Source organism: Pseudorca crassidens, chromosome 17 (assembly GCF_039906515.1).
Source record: "Pseudorca crassidens isolate mPseCra1 chromosome 17, mPseCra1.hap1, whole genome shotgun sequence".
NCBI lineage: Eukaryota > Metazoa > Chordata > Mammalia > Artiodactyla > Delphinidae > Pseudorca > Pseudorca crassidens.
In genome coordinates this window covers 52255098-52271459 of record NC_090312.1, presented here as the reverse complement: position 1 = coordinate 52271459, position 16362 = coordinate 52255098, and the positions used below count along the sequence as shown (strand labels likewise).

General features: G+C 40.2%; 1 long non-coding RNA gene and 1 pseudogene across 1 annotated transcript in view; one reads left to right on the top strand and one right to left on the bottom strand.

The window, feature by feature from the left end:
• LOC137210268 (uncharacterized) overlaps nucleotides 1-16362 on the top strand; it is a 291880-nt gene that overhangs the window by 205224 nt on the left and 70294 nt on the right. The window lies entirely within an intron of this gene.
• Nucleotides 8877-16362, bottom strand: part of LOC137210248 (UDP-N-acetylglucosamine--peptide N-acetylglucosaminyltransferase 110 kDa subunit-like) — a 100017-nt pseudogene continuing 92531 nt past the window's right edge.

Here is a 16362-nt window from a genome sequence, read left to right as displayed (position 1 = left end):
TCAGTGGCACTTTCCGGAGATGAGGTGGACTTCTCTGCCTACTGCAGAAGCTCAGTTCCCCCAGGAACCACTCCCCATCTGAATCCCACACTGGAGACCAGATGCCAGCCTTCCCAGAACATTTGTGGTCTCCTTTCAGTTTTTGACCTGCTCAGATTGAGTCCCTGTAGACTCTTTCTCAGCTTGAAACCTGATCTTCAACCCCTTTCCCTGAGCTCGATGGTTACCTGCCTACTTTAGGCCTCAGGTGCTTTAGCTATAAAATGATATATTTGTCCTTAATTCTAAAGTCTTCTTTCTAAGGATCTACAATGTGTGGCTCCTTGAAAATGTTTCTCTTTGCTGGTTTTAATTTTGTAGAGAATTAAAACCCCAGCCACTCTAAAAGACAGTAAGTTGCATTGGATAAGAAAAGTGTGCTTTTGTAGTTAGATTAACAGGGATGGAAGATGACTTAGTATGTTTTAAGATACTCATGATCCATTCTCGTGAGAGTTGGGGGAAGAGACTTAATAAAATACCAAACGATTGTGACAAATTAAGTTCACCAAGATGTAGCTGATTAGTTACTACTTGAATAAGCCACACAAATCCAATTCAAGTTCTCCTTTATTTTTCTAAGAAGGATCCCAGTGAACTGAGTCCCATGTTCAGTAACTCCACGTTCAATGGCTTAGTCTTTAAAAACTGTTATGTTGCTGGAAGAAGATATATTTCCCATCAGTCCTAATTGATGTCTACGTATCACGCACATTTGAAATAAATTTATTACTTTGATTGATCTCAGTGTAATACATTCCAAAGGGGCAAAGAGCACACGAAAAGTTATGAAGTCTCCATCTTCTACACTGAAGTGTGCAATAAATTACATATTATTTGGCCGTGAAATTCACAAGCCATAGAAAGAACGCCATTAGCAATGTATACAGTGGTAAAGAGCAGGTAATGAGAATGATATAAAACAAAATAGACTGTGTATGTTGGCACTGCTGCCAATAAAGCAATTATTAAATGCATTCATATGCATCTACGCTAGGTAAGCTCTTTGAGGGCAATTGCTATGAATTCTACATACCTGTCAGGATACTATATATAGCCCACTTTCTATGGCCTTTATTCAAAGACACTGAGAAAGGGTTACTCTGGGTAAATTCAGACCTTTTCTCAATATAGAATTTGGTCAACATGCATTCTGAACAGCAAAATTTCACAGTATTTTCCTACACTAATTGCCACCTCAGCAAATGCAGGATTAAGTATAACGGATTATAAGAAGTTAGAAAGGAAAGATGGAAGAAAAGAAGGAAGGTAGAAAAAAGGTGGGTATGGAGTACTTCAACATTTATGTAGAGTGGACCTAAAACTACCCTGAGGTGAATTATTAGCATATGCTATAGAAACTTAAATGAAAAAATAAAAAACCCAGCAAGGGAAACTCAAAGATTCTTAGTTTTTTCACTTTACTGCATATACACGTCCATCTTAAACAATCTATATGCTTATATCCAATAAGAGAGCATTGTTTTGCAAGGCTATTTGGGTTCTATCAGCATGTAAAGGTCAGACAACTCAACTTTAGCAGAGTCAGCCTTCAGGTGAATAATTGCTTCTCTCAGGTTGTGAGCATTTGAATTCTCCAGAAATGTTTCCCAAAAAATGAAAACTAAAAGAGTCCTAGGACAGCGTCCTTTAGAAGTTTTATAGTATCAAGGTTTTTGGAGGAAGAGTATCCTTGTCCATTATCAACACAATGATTCCAAGCAGGTCAATTTATGCTGAGAATATTATATAACAGAACCCACTTCACCTCCATTATACTGACAGTGATCTTCCTTACTTCAACCTTGTGCTTCTTAGTAAAGTTGAAAATACTGAGCCAAGAACAGACAGTGACAATGCCAGAGACTCAGATGTACCTATAGGTGCCTTCAGACAACATCAGCCACCCAGGCTAAAGTCCTGGTTTAAAACATCCCAACATGAATGAATCTCAAAAACCATATGCTGAGCAAGTGAAGCCAGATCAAAAGGGCACCTACTGTATTATTCAACTTACATGAAATTGTAAACTGGGCAAAAGTAATCTCTAAAGATAAAAAACAGATCCGTGGTGGCCTTGGGGTGGGAGATGGGGATACTTTTGCAAAAGCCTAGGAGGAAACTTTCTAGGGTTTTAGGATTGTTATCTATCTTTATGGGCGTGCTAGTTATACAAATGTATACATTAATTAAAAGTCACTGAACCGTTGACTAAAAATGTCTGAATTTTATTGTATGTAAATGATACCTTAATAAGGTTGATTAGAAAATGAACCAAAAATAAAACAAAGCAGAAGAGAAACCTCTCAAGACCTCAAAGGAAATACACTGTTTTCTTCCAGGGTACCAGATTGGAAATGAGGCATTGGTCTGTTCTACCCTCAGATTATCCCTAGGATTATCTAGTCTATTTTAAAGCACTAGAGTCCCCTATCAGGAAAACTCACCCCATGTTTAATTACTTGGATTTCTTCTGTGCCTCTTCTCCCAACACAGTGAAGCCATTCACGGAAGAAAAACCACCTTTTTCCTACTTTGCATCATCACATATTCTTCCAAAGCTATTATGTATGGAATAAAATTTGGCTACACTTTGTAAAAATCTAGTTTTTTGAGCCTTACAAATCTTAACAGTTAACCTATTGCCTCCACTGGAATTTGCAAAAAAAATTATTTTGAAAAGGAATAGCTGAGACTTGACAATTTTGTTTTTTGTGATTTTCTCTTCCCCTAAGAGAGAAGTGAGTAGGAATGAGAAACACATACATAAAGGAAAAAAATTATCTTGCTGCCTTTGCATGGTTATAATTTATAGGAGGCCCTTTTCAACAATAATCTATTATCAGAATCAATAAAATATAATCTCCATGAAGGCCAGGCCAGGATATTTGTCTCTTTTTCAGCAGATTGCAATACAAACCACATTCATGGATATGCTTCTGGATGATCTTTGTAATACTGGAACAGTTGACCATTTCCTCATGCCTCTTCACCTTAACTTCAACCTGGTTTTTCACTAATGACCTCACATTTCCTTCTCTAACACTTGGTTGTGGGCCTCTTTTCCAACTCCAACTCGCATTTCACTCTGGAACCAAAGGAAGACTCACACCTTCCTGCTTTTTAGTGATACCTCAACGTCATTACCATATTGTGATCACCCTAAAGAATAGCCATACAATTGTTATTTCAGAGCCATCTGACAGTTTGTAGCTCTAAAAATTAACTAAGGACCGCATTTGTCAAAAATATCCTAGTTTAAGATTTTGGTAATACAGCAACAGTAATTCCGAAGTCATTTATGACAATCAGTGTGGGAAGCACCCTCCTTCAGGAAGATCCTTTGCCATACAATACTCTTTCCCTGTCTGGTAACAAGGAAGCACGGCTGTAGAAAGTAACCTTTGGTGGAAAGAAATACTTGGCTTTGAGAAGGCTTGAAGTTCATACATTTTTCTTGAATTAGATTCCCCATTAATTACTCTATCCACAAACAGGTAATTATCAGAGTTATGTAAGCAATTAAGGAGATGCTACTCCACATTCTTTCAGCTTGTTGACCTTTCTCACTTTATTTCATGTGGCCATCTGAAACATCAGTGATTTACATGTCTGTCTTTCTTTTTTTTTTAACAGATTTCTGTGTGTGTGTGTCCCCATGATGAAAACATCATCAAAATAAAATATCATGAATAGACTCTTAAGAAGCAGAGTCTACTGAAAGTCCTGGAAAATATGAAAGCACTAATATTCATGGACAACTCTACACTCTGAAAGTTACTCCAAATTTTGTTGATCTCTCTTTTGTCTAGGAGTTTTTCAAATTTTCTACCATGATCATTTCTTAGTTTTATAATTACATAATAAAGGCATTACATCATACAATCTTTTGTTATCCATTGCAGTTTTAAAACTATTCCTTTCCTTGTCCTCAGCAGATATGTCATAGATTATTAGTACATAAGCAAAGACTTTCAACGTAACAGTACTTTATAGTGAGAAGAACTATACTGAGCTATCTCTATCCTAAGACAATGCACTAGGAAAGCACTAGGAATTCTTAAGCAATAGGAATACAAAGACGATCAAGGGGCAAGTTCCTTGCCTTCGAGTATACATGATCATTATAGCAAATGCTTAAATAGCACTTAGTATGTAACTCACCACAGCAGTCTTATTATCCTCCTTTTTAATAGGTGAGCAGAGGAAGCCACAGGGAATTCATAGGGTAAAGCCAGAATTTGAACCTAGGTAGACTAGTACACTCTCCATGGCTTTAACTACTACATTAAAATATATATATATATATATATATATATATATATATATATATATATATATATATATATATATATAAGACTCCAAGTATTCCAAAGTTACAAAACACTTATCTACCAAAACTCAAAAAGGAGCACACAAACTTGCATAGAAAATAAACATGTGGGCTTACCTTGTGGTGCAGTGGTTGAGAGTCTGCCTGCCGATGCAGGGGACACGGATTCGTGCCCCAGTCTGGGAAGATCCCACATGCCGCGGAGTGGCTAGGCCCGTGAGCCATGGCCGCTGAGCCTGCGCGTCCGGAGCCCGTGCTCCTCAACGGGAGAGGCCACAACAGTGAGAGGCCCGCGTACCGCAAAAAAGAAAATAAACATGTAAAAGTTCATAAATAAACCACAATATAACCTGCTCCACATAATATACTGACTGCAGTGTCCTGGGCCTCTCCCATCCTTAGGTAGCCGGAAATTACAACAAAATAATACTTTTCACCTTTGGAAGCCACACCATCTCTCATACCCACCAACCAATTACTTCCTTAGAGAGAACAGGAAATTAACCTGAATATCATAAAATATAGCATTAGTGATGTAGAATCCTTCTTTAAAGACAATAACTTCAATAGCAGAGGGAACTTTACCATTGCAGGCTTCAGATAACCTCTATATTTCTCAGATTTCATGCTAAATCATAAAATGCCATATTGTGTCTGAAGCTATTTTTTCAATAGTCCATTTTCTTAAATGCACTAGCAAAGCAGTAAATACTGAGGAACACTTTGGCTCCCAAATCCTAAAGCCATTCTGATTATGCCTGGGTGATCATGGGGACGTCATGGGAACTACCAGAGGACTGGCTGAAATACCAGTGTTCTGGTCAGCTTACAACTTAGAAATTATACAGAATCCAATTTTATTTTTTTGTTATGTAATTCCTATGAGGCTTTTGGGATGTCACTGTAAAGTCCTTTCATGTGTAATCTTTATCCATTAGATAAGGAACAATGCCAATCCCCATCATAAATTCTTTCACAACCTGACACTGAAAATCCATTGTAGGGCATAGGACCTGCAAATAGGATGTGAATCACACACATCCACTCATTCAGACAATCCACAAATATTCATTTTTAAGTCTACTATATGCCAATAATGTACCGGCCTCTCAGATGCTAAACCATGCTAAATGCTGAAACAGACATACTCAGTTCGGGCCCTCCTGGAACTTATTACCTGCAGAAGTGCCTTCATTGTAAACGGTCAGGTCTCAGCCAATGCTATTATCATCAGCAGGTGACCAAATGATACAGCTTGCTTCCCTTCAGAGGTACATAACAGTTCTTACACCTGAATGGGATGCAAAGAATAATCTGACTTCTCTTCACCGGGGGATGAACTGAACTGTCCTTGCAGAAGAGATAACAGATGGTGGGAACCCCAGATCCTAGAAAAGGGCCAGGCACACGATAAGTGTTCAGCTTTTCAAAAACAAATGAACAATCACTTCCTCTCCTAGATCTTTACACCCTTCCTCTGCTGGCTACATTCTCTCAGCTTATAAACATCCTCAAATATACCCACTTAAAAAAACTCTCAGACCTATGATTCTTTGGATATTCTTGTGGATAACCTAAGTCTCTACCATGCCTTCAAACACCTGTCCTCCCAAAAGCCCACATCTGTACCTTGGGCCCAGACCTGTCTACCAGGCCCCTCTAAAGCACTGAAGATGAAGTAAGATCCTCTCGCCACCCCCAATCCCTTTCTACTGTGCTCTGTATCTCTCAAAAAGATGCAGCTGTAAACTGTCACCCACGCTTGCTGCCCTCCCTTTTCTAACTGGTCACCAGGCCTCACCCATTCTCTCTCAGATCTGCAAAACCCGGTCCCACCTTTTATAACTTAAGTGGGACCCTTAGATTACAATTCACCCTGCACCCAATCAACTGCCTTCCACATGGAGGTCCAAGTGAGCCTCTAAACCAGAATTCCATTTCACTGTTCTTTGGTGTTTCCCGCAGCCTTCAGGATAAACATCCAAACTTCTGACAGGACAAACAAGGCGCCTTTCTGTTGGGCCCCACTAAGTTTTCAGTATCAACTCTCATTTCTTTCCAAAACCCTGAGTTCCAGTCCTGTACATTAGTTTTGCCATATTTTCCTGTATTTCTCAAACTTCAACACACACTGCTCTCTCCTGCCACCCCAGGAGCTTCTCCTGCCACCCCAGGAGCTGGGCAAAAGTCATCTCTAAAGATAAAAAACAGATCCGTGGTGGCCTTGGGGTGGGAGATGGGGATACTTTTGCAAAAGCCTAGGAGGAAACTTTCTAGGGTTTTAGGATTGTTATCTATCTTTATGGGCGTGCTAGTTATACAAATGTATACATTAATTAAAAGTCACTGAACCGTTGACTAAAAATGTCTGAATTTTATTGTATGTAAATGATACCTTAATAAGGTTGATTAGAAAATGAACCAAAAATAAAACAAAGCAGAAGAGAAACCTCTCAAGACCTCAAAGGAAATACACTGTTTTCTTCCAGGGTACCAGATTGGAAATGAGGCATTGGTCTGTTCTACCCTCAGATTATCCCTAGGATTATCTAGTCTATTTTAAAGCACTAGAGTCCCCTATCAGGAAAACTCACCCCATGTTTAATTACTTGGATTTCTTCTGTGCCTCTTCTCCCAACACAGTGAAGCCATTCACGGAAGAAAAACCACCTTTTTCTTACTTTGCATCATCACATATTCTTTCCAAAGCTATTATGTATGGAATAAAATTTGGCTACACTCTGTAAAAATCTAGCTTTTTGAGCCTTACAAATCTTAACAGTTAACCTATTGCCTCCACTGGAATTTGCAAAAAAAATTATTTTGAAAAGGAATAGCTGAGACTTGACAATTTTGTTTTTTGTGATTTTCTCTTCCCCTAAGAGAGAAGTGAGTAGGAATGAGAAACACATACATAAAGGAAAAAAATTATCTTGCTGCCTTTGCATGGTTATAATTTATAGGAGGCCCTTTTCAACAATAATCTATTATCAGAATCAATAAAATATAATCTCCATGAAGGCCAGGCCAGGATATTTGTCTCTTTTTCAGCAGATTGCAATACAAACCACATTCATGGATATGCTTCTGGATGATCTTTGTAATACTGGAACAGTTGACCATTTCCTCATGCCTCTTCACCTTAACTTCAACCTGGTTTTTCACTAATGACCTCACATTTCCTTCTCTAACACTTGGTTGTGGGCCTCTTTTCCAACTCCAACTCGCATTTCACTCTGGAACCAAAGGAAGACTCACACCTTCCTGCTTTTTAGTGATACCTCAACGTCATTACCATATTGTGATCACCCTGAAGAATAGCCATACAATTGTTATTTCAGAGCCATCTGACAGTTTGTAGCTCTAAAAATTAACTAAGGACCGCATTTGTCAAAAATATCCTAGTTTAAAATTTTGGTAATACAGCAACGGTAATTCCAAAGTCATTATTCTACAGTTCCAGATTAAATAGACTAGAAAAAGGAAGGCTGCCAGATGGTGGTTTACATTATCTACAGACTGTCTCGGCTCAAGGTTAACTTCCCTGGGAGAAAACCCATAAACCCAGAATCATCAAAAATAACCTGCACGTGCAGGGGGGAGACAGCTTTGCTTGTCAAATTATACATTCTTTCTGATATCTGGGCCCTGGTGATTTATCTCCCATGGAATGGAATAAGGAGGGGAACAAGTAGGGACAGTTCCTTCGAGCAGCGGCCGCATGCCTGGCATGTTCGTAGCCTGCTCTCAAGGCTGAATGCTTCCCACACACATGTTGCCTTGTTTAAGCCTCTAGCCCTCGATCCTTTGCTGAAATACAATAATTTCATTCGTATGGTTTTCAATACCAAAACTCAACCTCCAGGAGGGCTAAAGTCTAATTTGTACTCCAAACCAAGTAGCAGTGCAGTTCGCTACTACTGAGACTGAATCCATAAAGACTTCAAGACCACGTCCAGAAGACAAGTTATTATATATAATACCCTAGAAGATCTGAAACATAATTATCATATACATAGCTGGTCCTTCAGAGCTTTTTACCTATAACATGTTTCTTTGATGAAAGTTATTTAATGTACTGGAGATAACTGTGACTTACTGATCAAATATTTGAATACTTATACTTATCTGGGATTTCACTTCTGCTGAAAGAAAAAGGAAGAACAGGACTCACTAAAAAAAAAAGACAACTTTAGAAATGAAAGTAAAAATCTTATCACACACTATGACTTTTGGAAGCAGCATAGAGGGGAAGTCAACTTAAATCACTGGTGAAATAGGTCAACACTCTAGGCCAAAAATCCATTATCGTTATCATCAGTGACAGTACCACAACTGTGCCCTTCAGAATTAATAATCACTCCTAAGAATCTTCATTTGGCACCAGATGATGCGTTTAAGAGAAACACTCTGGGAGGTTTTGAATCAGACTTGGTTTTTTGTTAGCCAAGTTACAGGAGAATCTTTAAAGTGGGGGGAAGGGAAGAAGGAAACGGACCAGGAAAAGAATTTAAGCCATCATCTATAAACCAACAAAGCACTGATAGTTCCAAACATTATGTCAGACACTAAAATGACTGATATAGGCTCAAGTGGTTTATAAAACCTATAAAAAGACTACACCAGCAAAGTCCCCATTTATCTGTAGAGTTCAGAAACTAAAACAAGGAATATTTTAGCTTAAAAGTTTATCTCAAGAGAATCATACACACTTCACATGAATACAAATACCTGAAACCAAACATTTTTAAAAGCTCCAATACCCAAAATATAAAGAAAAATATTAATTCAGAAGACTCAATCAATCCATGATAATCACAAAATGGCTGGGCAATCTCTATCTCCCTTCCACACTAACCATCCATCCCATGGAAGACCAAGGGAGATCAGACCTTCCAGACTTACCTTCCAGACCTTCCAGACACCTGGCTGCTGCAAAATTCTATGGAGACTCCTTGTGGAACAGCAGTTTCCCATCTCTTGTGTCTCTCCCTATCGTGATCATGATCATGCAGGAAGCAAGTCTGGCTGTGCTATTTCTTATCATTGTCTGTCACCCATCTGCAGCATGGTATTGTACAGATAAGGAAAAAGTAGTTCCCTTTCCCCCAGAAGGTTGAGGCTCAGGTACAGGGTAATTCTCCTGTGCACACAGTCATTATTTAGGCCGACTCAGTGACTTCAACAGGCTTAATCATGTGATCAGGTTTGTTGCCAGCTGCGTAATGCTCCCACATCTGTAGATAGAGCCGCTCTAGGTCCATTGTGTATTGTTTGGTGTTGAACAGAGGGCTAGATGTTCTCTGCTTCCAGACTTTGCCACGAATTTTCTTCAGGTATTCTAGATCAGTTCCCAGTTTCACAGCTATGTCTTCATATTCTTGTCTATTTTGAGCAATAAGCTCAAGACAGCCTAAACATGTGAGCTGGGAAGCTGCAACTAGGGAAGCAAGAGTCTCTCCTGGCATAGTCACCACGGGTGTCCCTGACCAAAGGACATCCATCCCTGTGGTGTGTCCATTACAGAGTGGAGTGTCCAAGCAGACATCAGCCAGCTGGCCTCTCCGAACATGTTCCTCCTTAGGAGCAACAGGTGAAAAAATGATACGCTTCTGGGGAAGGCCCATATTTTGTGCGTACTGTTGAATATTAGGTTCTCCTACTGCTGGAAAACGCAACAGCCACAGTACACTTTTGGGAACACGCTTCAGAATATTTGCCCACATCTGCAAAGTAGATGGGTCAATTTTATATAACTGATTAAAGTTACAGTACACAATGGCATCTTCCGGTAACCCGTACTGAGAACGTGTGGTTACAATAATGGTACGGGGAACCTCCTCTCCAGTGGCAGCCTTAATGTTGATCTGGGTAGTTGCCAGTCCATTGCTAAGACTCAATCAATTAATTGTTATCTGAATTTGTCCTCTGTTAATCATTTCAATAACTGCTTCTGCAATAGTATTCATAGGAATGACAGGCATATTAAGAGCTGTCTGCGTTGTCTCCTCCATCAGGACATTTCATCTTGACAATTTGCACATCTGGGAGACTATCAAGAAATGCTTTGAGGTCGATGCCATTCAGCACAATCCGATTGTCATAAATGTGCCCATTGGACTTAAAATCGATGACTGCCTTCTTCTTCAGATGAGGGAACATATTAGCATGATCACCAATAAAGAAAGTATGGGGCATATAAGCCAGTTTCTCAGAATACTGCTCAGCAACTTCAGCAGGTGAAGTTTCCTGATCAGTGATGATATAATCCATGAAAAGCACGCCACTGGTCCCAGGGTAGCCCAGCCACATTGCCTGAATAGGAGCTGGCCTGAGAGCAAAGAGTTCATTCGAGCACCCCTGGTATAACCATTCATATTTACAAGGCTGTGTATACCATCTTGATGGATGCGATCAGCTGCTTTCCCATTGCATGGAATCTGAGAAAGATCAATGAAATGATGGGCTTCTGCCATCACCTTCGCTCGGAAGTTTGTGCCATCATCTGGGCTCAGGGCATAACAGAATACCTCAAATTTATCAGGATTGTGCATGCCTGGAATAGACTGCATAAGATGAGAAGTAGGATGATTCCCAAAGTCAGAACTCACGTATCCTACACGCAGTTGACCATCACTGAGCTTCAAGTCTTTTGGATGTTCATACTGTGGTTTATGAAGAACATTTATCTCATCCAAGCAGAGGTTCCCATGGCTCTCAGCAATAGCCTTCCTGAAGCCATGAGAAAGAGGACAGAGCATACTATGATAAGGCTGCACAGAAGGCAACCTATTCTTCTCCAACTGGTCAGCCACAATGCTGACCAACTTCTTCATTCGCTCATCATAGTCTGTCCAATCACAGACACTCTGCAGGCAATGAGCCAAATCACAATAAGCGTCAGGAAAATCAGGTTCAAGCTTCAGAGCAGTGTGATAAGAAGCAAGTGCTTCTGGAATATTCCCTGAATACTTGTGAATGGAAGCCAGATTGCTGTGGGCATCCGCAAGTGCAGGGTTAATCTGAATGGCACGAGTATAACACTGCAAGGCTCCCTGAACATCCTGCATCTCCTTTAGAGTGTTTCCCATATTACAGTAGGCATCAGCAAAGGTAGGACTGATTCGAACAGCCTCCTTATAATGCATCAGAGCTTCCTGCAGTTTTCCCTGCTGCTGCAATACACTTGCTAAATTTGAATGGGCAACAGCAAACTCTGGGAAGACTTCTAATGCTTTACGATACAAGCGAACTGCCTCTTCAATGTTTCCTTGGTCTCCTTTGATATTGGCTAGGTTATTCAGAGAGTCTGCATGGGTGGGACACAGCCGGAGAGCTGTATTATAACACTCTTCTGCTTCGGCAACACTGCCCTTCTCTTCCAGAGTGTTGGCTAGGTTGCAATAAGCATCAGGGAAATGTGGTTGCAGTTCAATAGCTCGCCTGTGTCTATTGCCAGATCTATCAGGCCTTGCTGGTAGTATACACAAGCCAGGTTGGCAGGTACCACTGCATGATTTGGACTCAAGCTTAGGGCACAAAGGTAAGCTGCCACAGCTCTGTCAAAAATCCGTGCCTCTTTCAAGACATTTCCTAAATTGATACAAGCATCCAGAAAATTGGGGTCAAGGGTGACAGCCTTTTCAAAGTGATGAATTGCAAGCCAAATCTCCCCTTGTGCATTGAAAACACAGCCAAGATTACTCCAAGCTACTGCAAAGTTCGGTTGCGTCTTCGTTGCTTTCAAATAACATGCCTTGGCTCCTTCCAAGCGACCCAGGGCCTTGAGCAGGTTCCCCAGGTCACTGCGAACACAGTACAAATCAGGATTGCACTGAGGAGCAGAGACGTAAGCTTGTACTGCCCCTTCCATGTCACCTGCTGCTACCAAAGCGGCTGCCAGGTTAATATAACCATCGATGAAATCTGGTTTGAGACGCAATGCACGCCGGTAATGCTCAATTGCTTCCTGCAACTGCCCTCTTTCCTTGTACACATTCCCCAAATTCGAATAGGCTTCTGCCAGAAGAGGGTTCTGTTTAACTGCCAGAGTACTAAAGTGGGCAGATCTGTCCAGCCTTCGACACTGGAAGTGTAGAGATGAAAGTAATAAAAGTACTCCAGTATTGTCTGGCTCTTGTCTCCACAGCTGCATGCAGTGTCTCTCAGCTGCCTCAAAATCACCTGATTGATATTCTCGATGAGCCAACTCAGCTAACCCTTGGAAGGAAAGCATACGTTTCGTTGGTTCTGTGCTGTCGGCCACGTTGCCCACGGAAGACGCCATCTGGAGCTCCTGCAGAGAGTGATAAAAGGGGGTAATTGAGTCCCGCTGCCGCCACTACTGGCAAGAATGTTTCTAGAGGTAGCAAATACGAGGGCAGCAGCCATACCACTGCTTTGACAGGCTTAAGCGGCGGCAACAGTTACACGCACCAAACCTTAGGAACTCTAGTTGGCCATCTACCTCTCATGCTCTTGAAATCTTAATTCTTAACCCTGCCCTCTTCCACCATTTTTCTCCTAATCAGGGAATAAAAATTACCTATACACTTGCCTTAGAAGAAATCAAAAGTCAGTAGTCCAAACACTTTTCAAAATTTTGTTTTCTGCCCAGTTGGAAAGGAAATACATGATTGACTTTACTTCATCATTCATATAGTCAATGTGGAAAACATTAGGGCCGTGAATTTCAATACAGTAAGTTCAGAAAATTTTAAATTGGCCTTCCCAAACCACTAATAAGTAACCGATGTTGTATATAATGCTAAAATCTTAGAGACTGAGTTTGATATTTTAAAAGTTCTGAAAGGATTAGCTAATTTCTCATCATATTTCTCATGCCTCAAACCTGAGTATTACTTTTTAAACAATAAATTTATTTATTTTTATTTATTTATTTTTATTTTGGCTGCGTTGGGTCTTCAATGCTGCGTGCAGACTTTCTCTAGTTGAGGCGAGCGGGGGCTACTCTTTGTTGCGGTTCCCGGGCTTCTCATCACAGCAGTTTCTATTGTTGTTCCACAACTCTATGGGTTCCTTTTTAGGTCCTATGAAGAACCCTAGAAATTAATTCACGTAATTATAGGTTTTTGCAAAATTGTCAAAAGTGAGATATTTTAACTTCCATCAGGTAAGACCAGCGTCTCTTTCTTTGCCAATTTTCCTTCTATCATATTCTGCTATGTTGGATCATATTGGAATGGCCACAGGCTTTTTTGAAATCTGGCTAAGGAGATTTTCTTTTGTTCTGTGGTACGCGGACCTCTCACTGTTGTGGCCTCTCCCGTTGTGGAGCACAGGCTCTGGACGCACAGGCTCAGCGGCCATGGCTCACGGGCCTAGCCGCTCCGCGGCATGTGGGATCTTCCCGGACCGGGGCACGAACCCGTGTCCCCTTCATCGGCAGGTGGACTCTCAACCACTGCGCCACCAGGGAAGCCCTAAGGAGATGTTTTAAGTGAGGCTATTATGTGATTTTCAGACACCGCCATATGTAATTGACTATATACTATCCCATTACAGGAATAACTTCCAGTACTCATACTGACTACTCTAGTGACTTAACTAGCACAAGACACAGAAGCATAAGGACAAAAACCACCTTACAATATAGCCATGTCTTGCACTTCAGAGCTCTCAAAGCATGTGCGTTTGAAGAAGAAAAAAAGAACTGAAAAGTACAAAACCAGAAGCTATTCTGTGGAAAATTATTTCAATCATCAGGCATGTGAAAGATAAGTCAAAGATTCAGTTTTCATCAATGCTTAGTCAAAACGGAAATTTTCTTCTGTCAAGAATATACTCCAGAGGCTTCCCTGATGGCGCAGTGGTTAAGAAGCCACCTGCCAATGCAGGGGACAAGGGTTCATGCCCTGGTCCGGGAAGATCCCACATGCCACGGAGCAACTAAGCCGTGGTGCCATAACTACACTGCCTGCGCTCTAGAGCCCGTGAGCCACAACTACTGAGCCTGCGAGCCACAACTACTGAATCCTGCGTGTCTAGCGCCCGTGCTCTACAACAAGAGAAGCCACTGCAATGAGAAGACTGTGCACCGCAACAAAGAGTAGCCCTCACTCTCTGCAAGTACAGAAAGCCTGCGCACAGCAACGAAGACCCAACACAGCCAAAAATACATAAATAAATAAATAAATAAATAAAAGAATATACTCCATCAACAATGTGTGTAATGGAATGGTGTGAATGAGTATTTTATCGGAATTCCTGTAACGCACAAACCTATAGCAGTACTGAAATCAGTAATGCATTTATAATAGTAAATATTTATGAAGAAGTAATCCATAGAGGTTTTCTCAAAGTTAACAATGAAAATTAATGTGACATTATCAATAATAAATTGTGAAGCTGAAATAAACTTTTCTAAACTATTAATAACTAGAAGCAAATTCTAATCAACCATGGTACAAGAAATCTGTCTATACACTACAAAGTTTATTTCTTAAAATTTTATTTCGAAAATACATAAACTGTCGTATGAGGAGGCAGTTAAAGAATATATAGCTAAAAGAGTGGGGGAAAAGTTTTATAGAGACACATCTGGCAGTAGTTCATTTTTAAATGTCATTTTTCTAGGTTTTGTGACACCTATAGTATTGATATTTGAAAGCATTTAAAAAAATTGTAATTTGAAGATTTGCTACTTCCAGGTAGAATAAAATATTTTGAAGCAAAACAACGTTTGCACTGAGAAAAACAAAAAAAGCCAAATAAAATAGGCAGCATTCAATCAAAAAGTTGTAGACAAACCAAGAGATAGAATCATATGACTAAACTTCTAAGAAAAGAACAGATAATACAAAAATATTTATATAAGATATTGTGTATCTTTATCATAAAAAGTCTTTATCAAGAAAAGACTTTAAAATCACCAGAATTAATATGATATTTTATTTATTTGTATATTATATTTATATATAGATATTTATATATTTATATAAAGAACTTAAAGATAAAGCCCTAGTTAAGGCAGTGACAATAGCAGTAGCAGTGGGAGTGAAAAGAAATGGTTATATTCAAGCATATTTTGTCAGGAAAAGTCCAAGATCAAATGTCTGACTGCACACATGGGATGGATAGACGGAGTGGGAAGAATCAAAGTTAACTATAGAGGTTCTAGTGAAGATGGGGTTGCCGTCAACCAACCCAGGGGTTGTGATCATCCCCAAGGTCTAAGAGACTCAAAGGGAAGGTCATGGTCAGAGGCAAAGTTAATTGGTGGGAAAATAAGACTCCCAGTCTCTCCATTTCCTTATACCAGTTTTTTTTTTAACACCTTTGTTGGAGTATATTTGCTTTACAATGGTGTGTTAGTTTCTGCTTTATAACAAAGTAAATCAGTTATACATATGTCCCCATATCTCTTCCCTCTTGCATCTCCCTCCCTCTCACCCTCCCTATCCCACCCCTCTAGGTGGTCACAAAGCACCGAGCGGATCTCCCTGTGCTATGTGGCTGCTTCCCGCTAGCTATCTGTTCCTTATACCAGTTTTGTTTTTCTGCTCATATACGTAGCAGCATTTCATTCAAGGGGAAAGTCATTGATCTGACTGGTCAAATTAAACAACATAGTTCAAGGCACATTTACAGTGGTTAGTTCCTCTACAATTGAGAAAGTCACATTCACAATTTCCCTCTTCCTACGCCGCAGAACACATTGGCCATTCCTCCAAAGTTTCCACTCCACAGAGTGGACCAGAGATGACATTAGCCCAGAACTGAGAGCTTGGCATGAGATGGTGTCAGCCCCACGTAGAGCTCTGGCATAAGTTATAACCCAACCCAGCTCTACAGAGAGATCTGCATGGAATCCTGGGAGTAAACTCAGCCATAATAATGGGATTCTGTTTTTCATTTGCTTTTCTTCCTTGCTTAACTTTCCCTGGCCACTCTGACAAACAAACTTTCAGGCATTCCTGGGCCACTCACTAACTTTATGCCATTTAATCTCATCCAGATTCCCAAGAAAA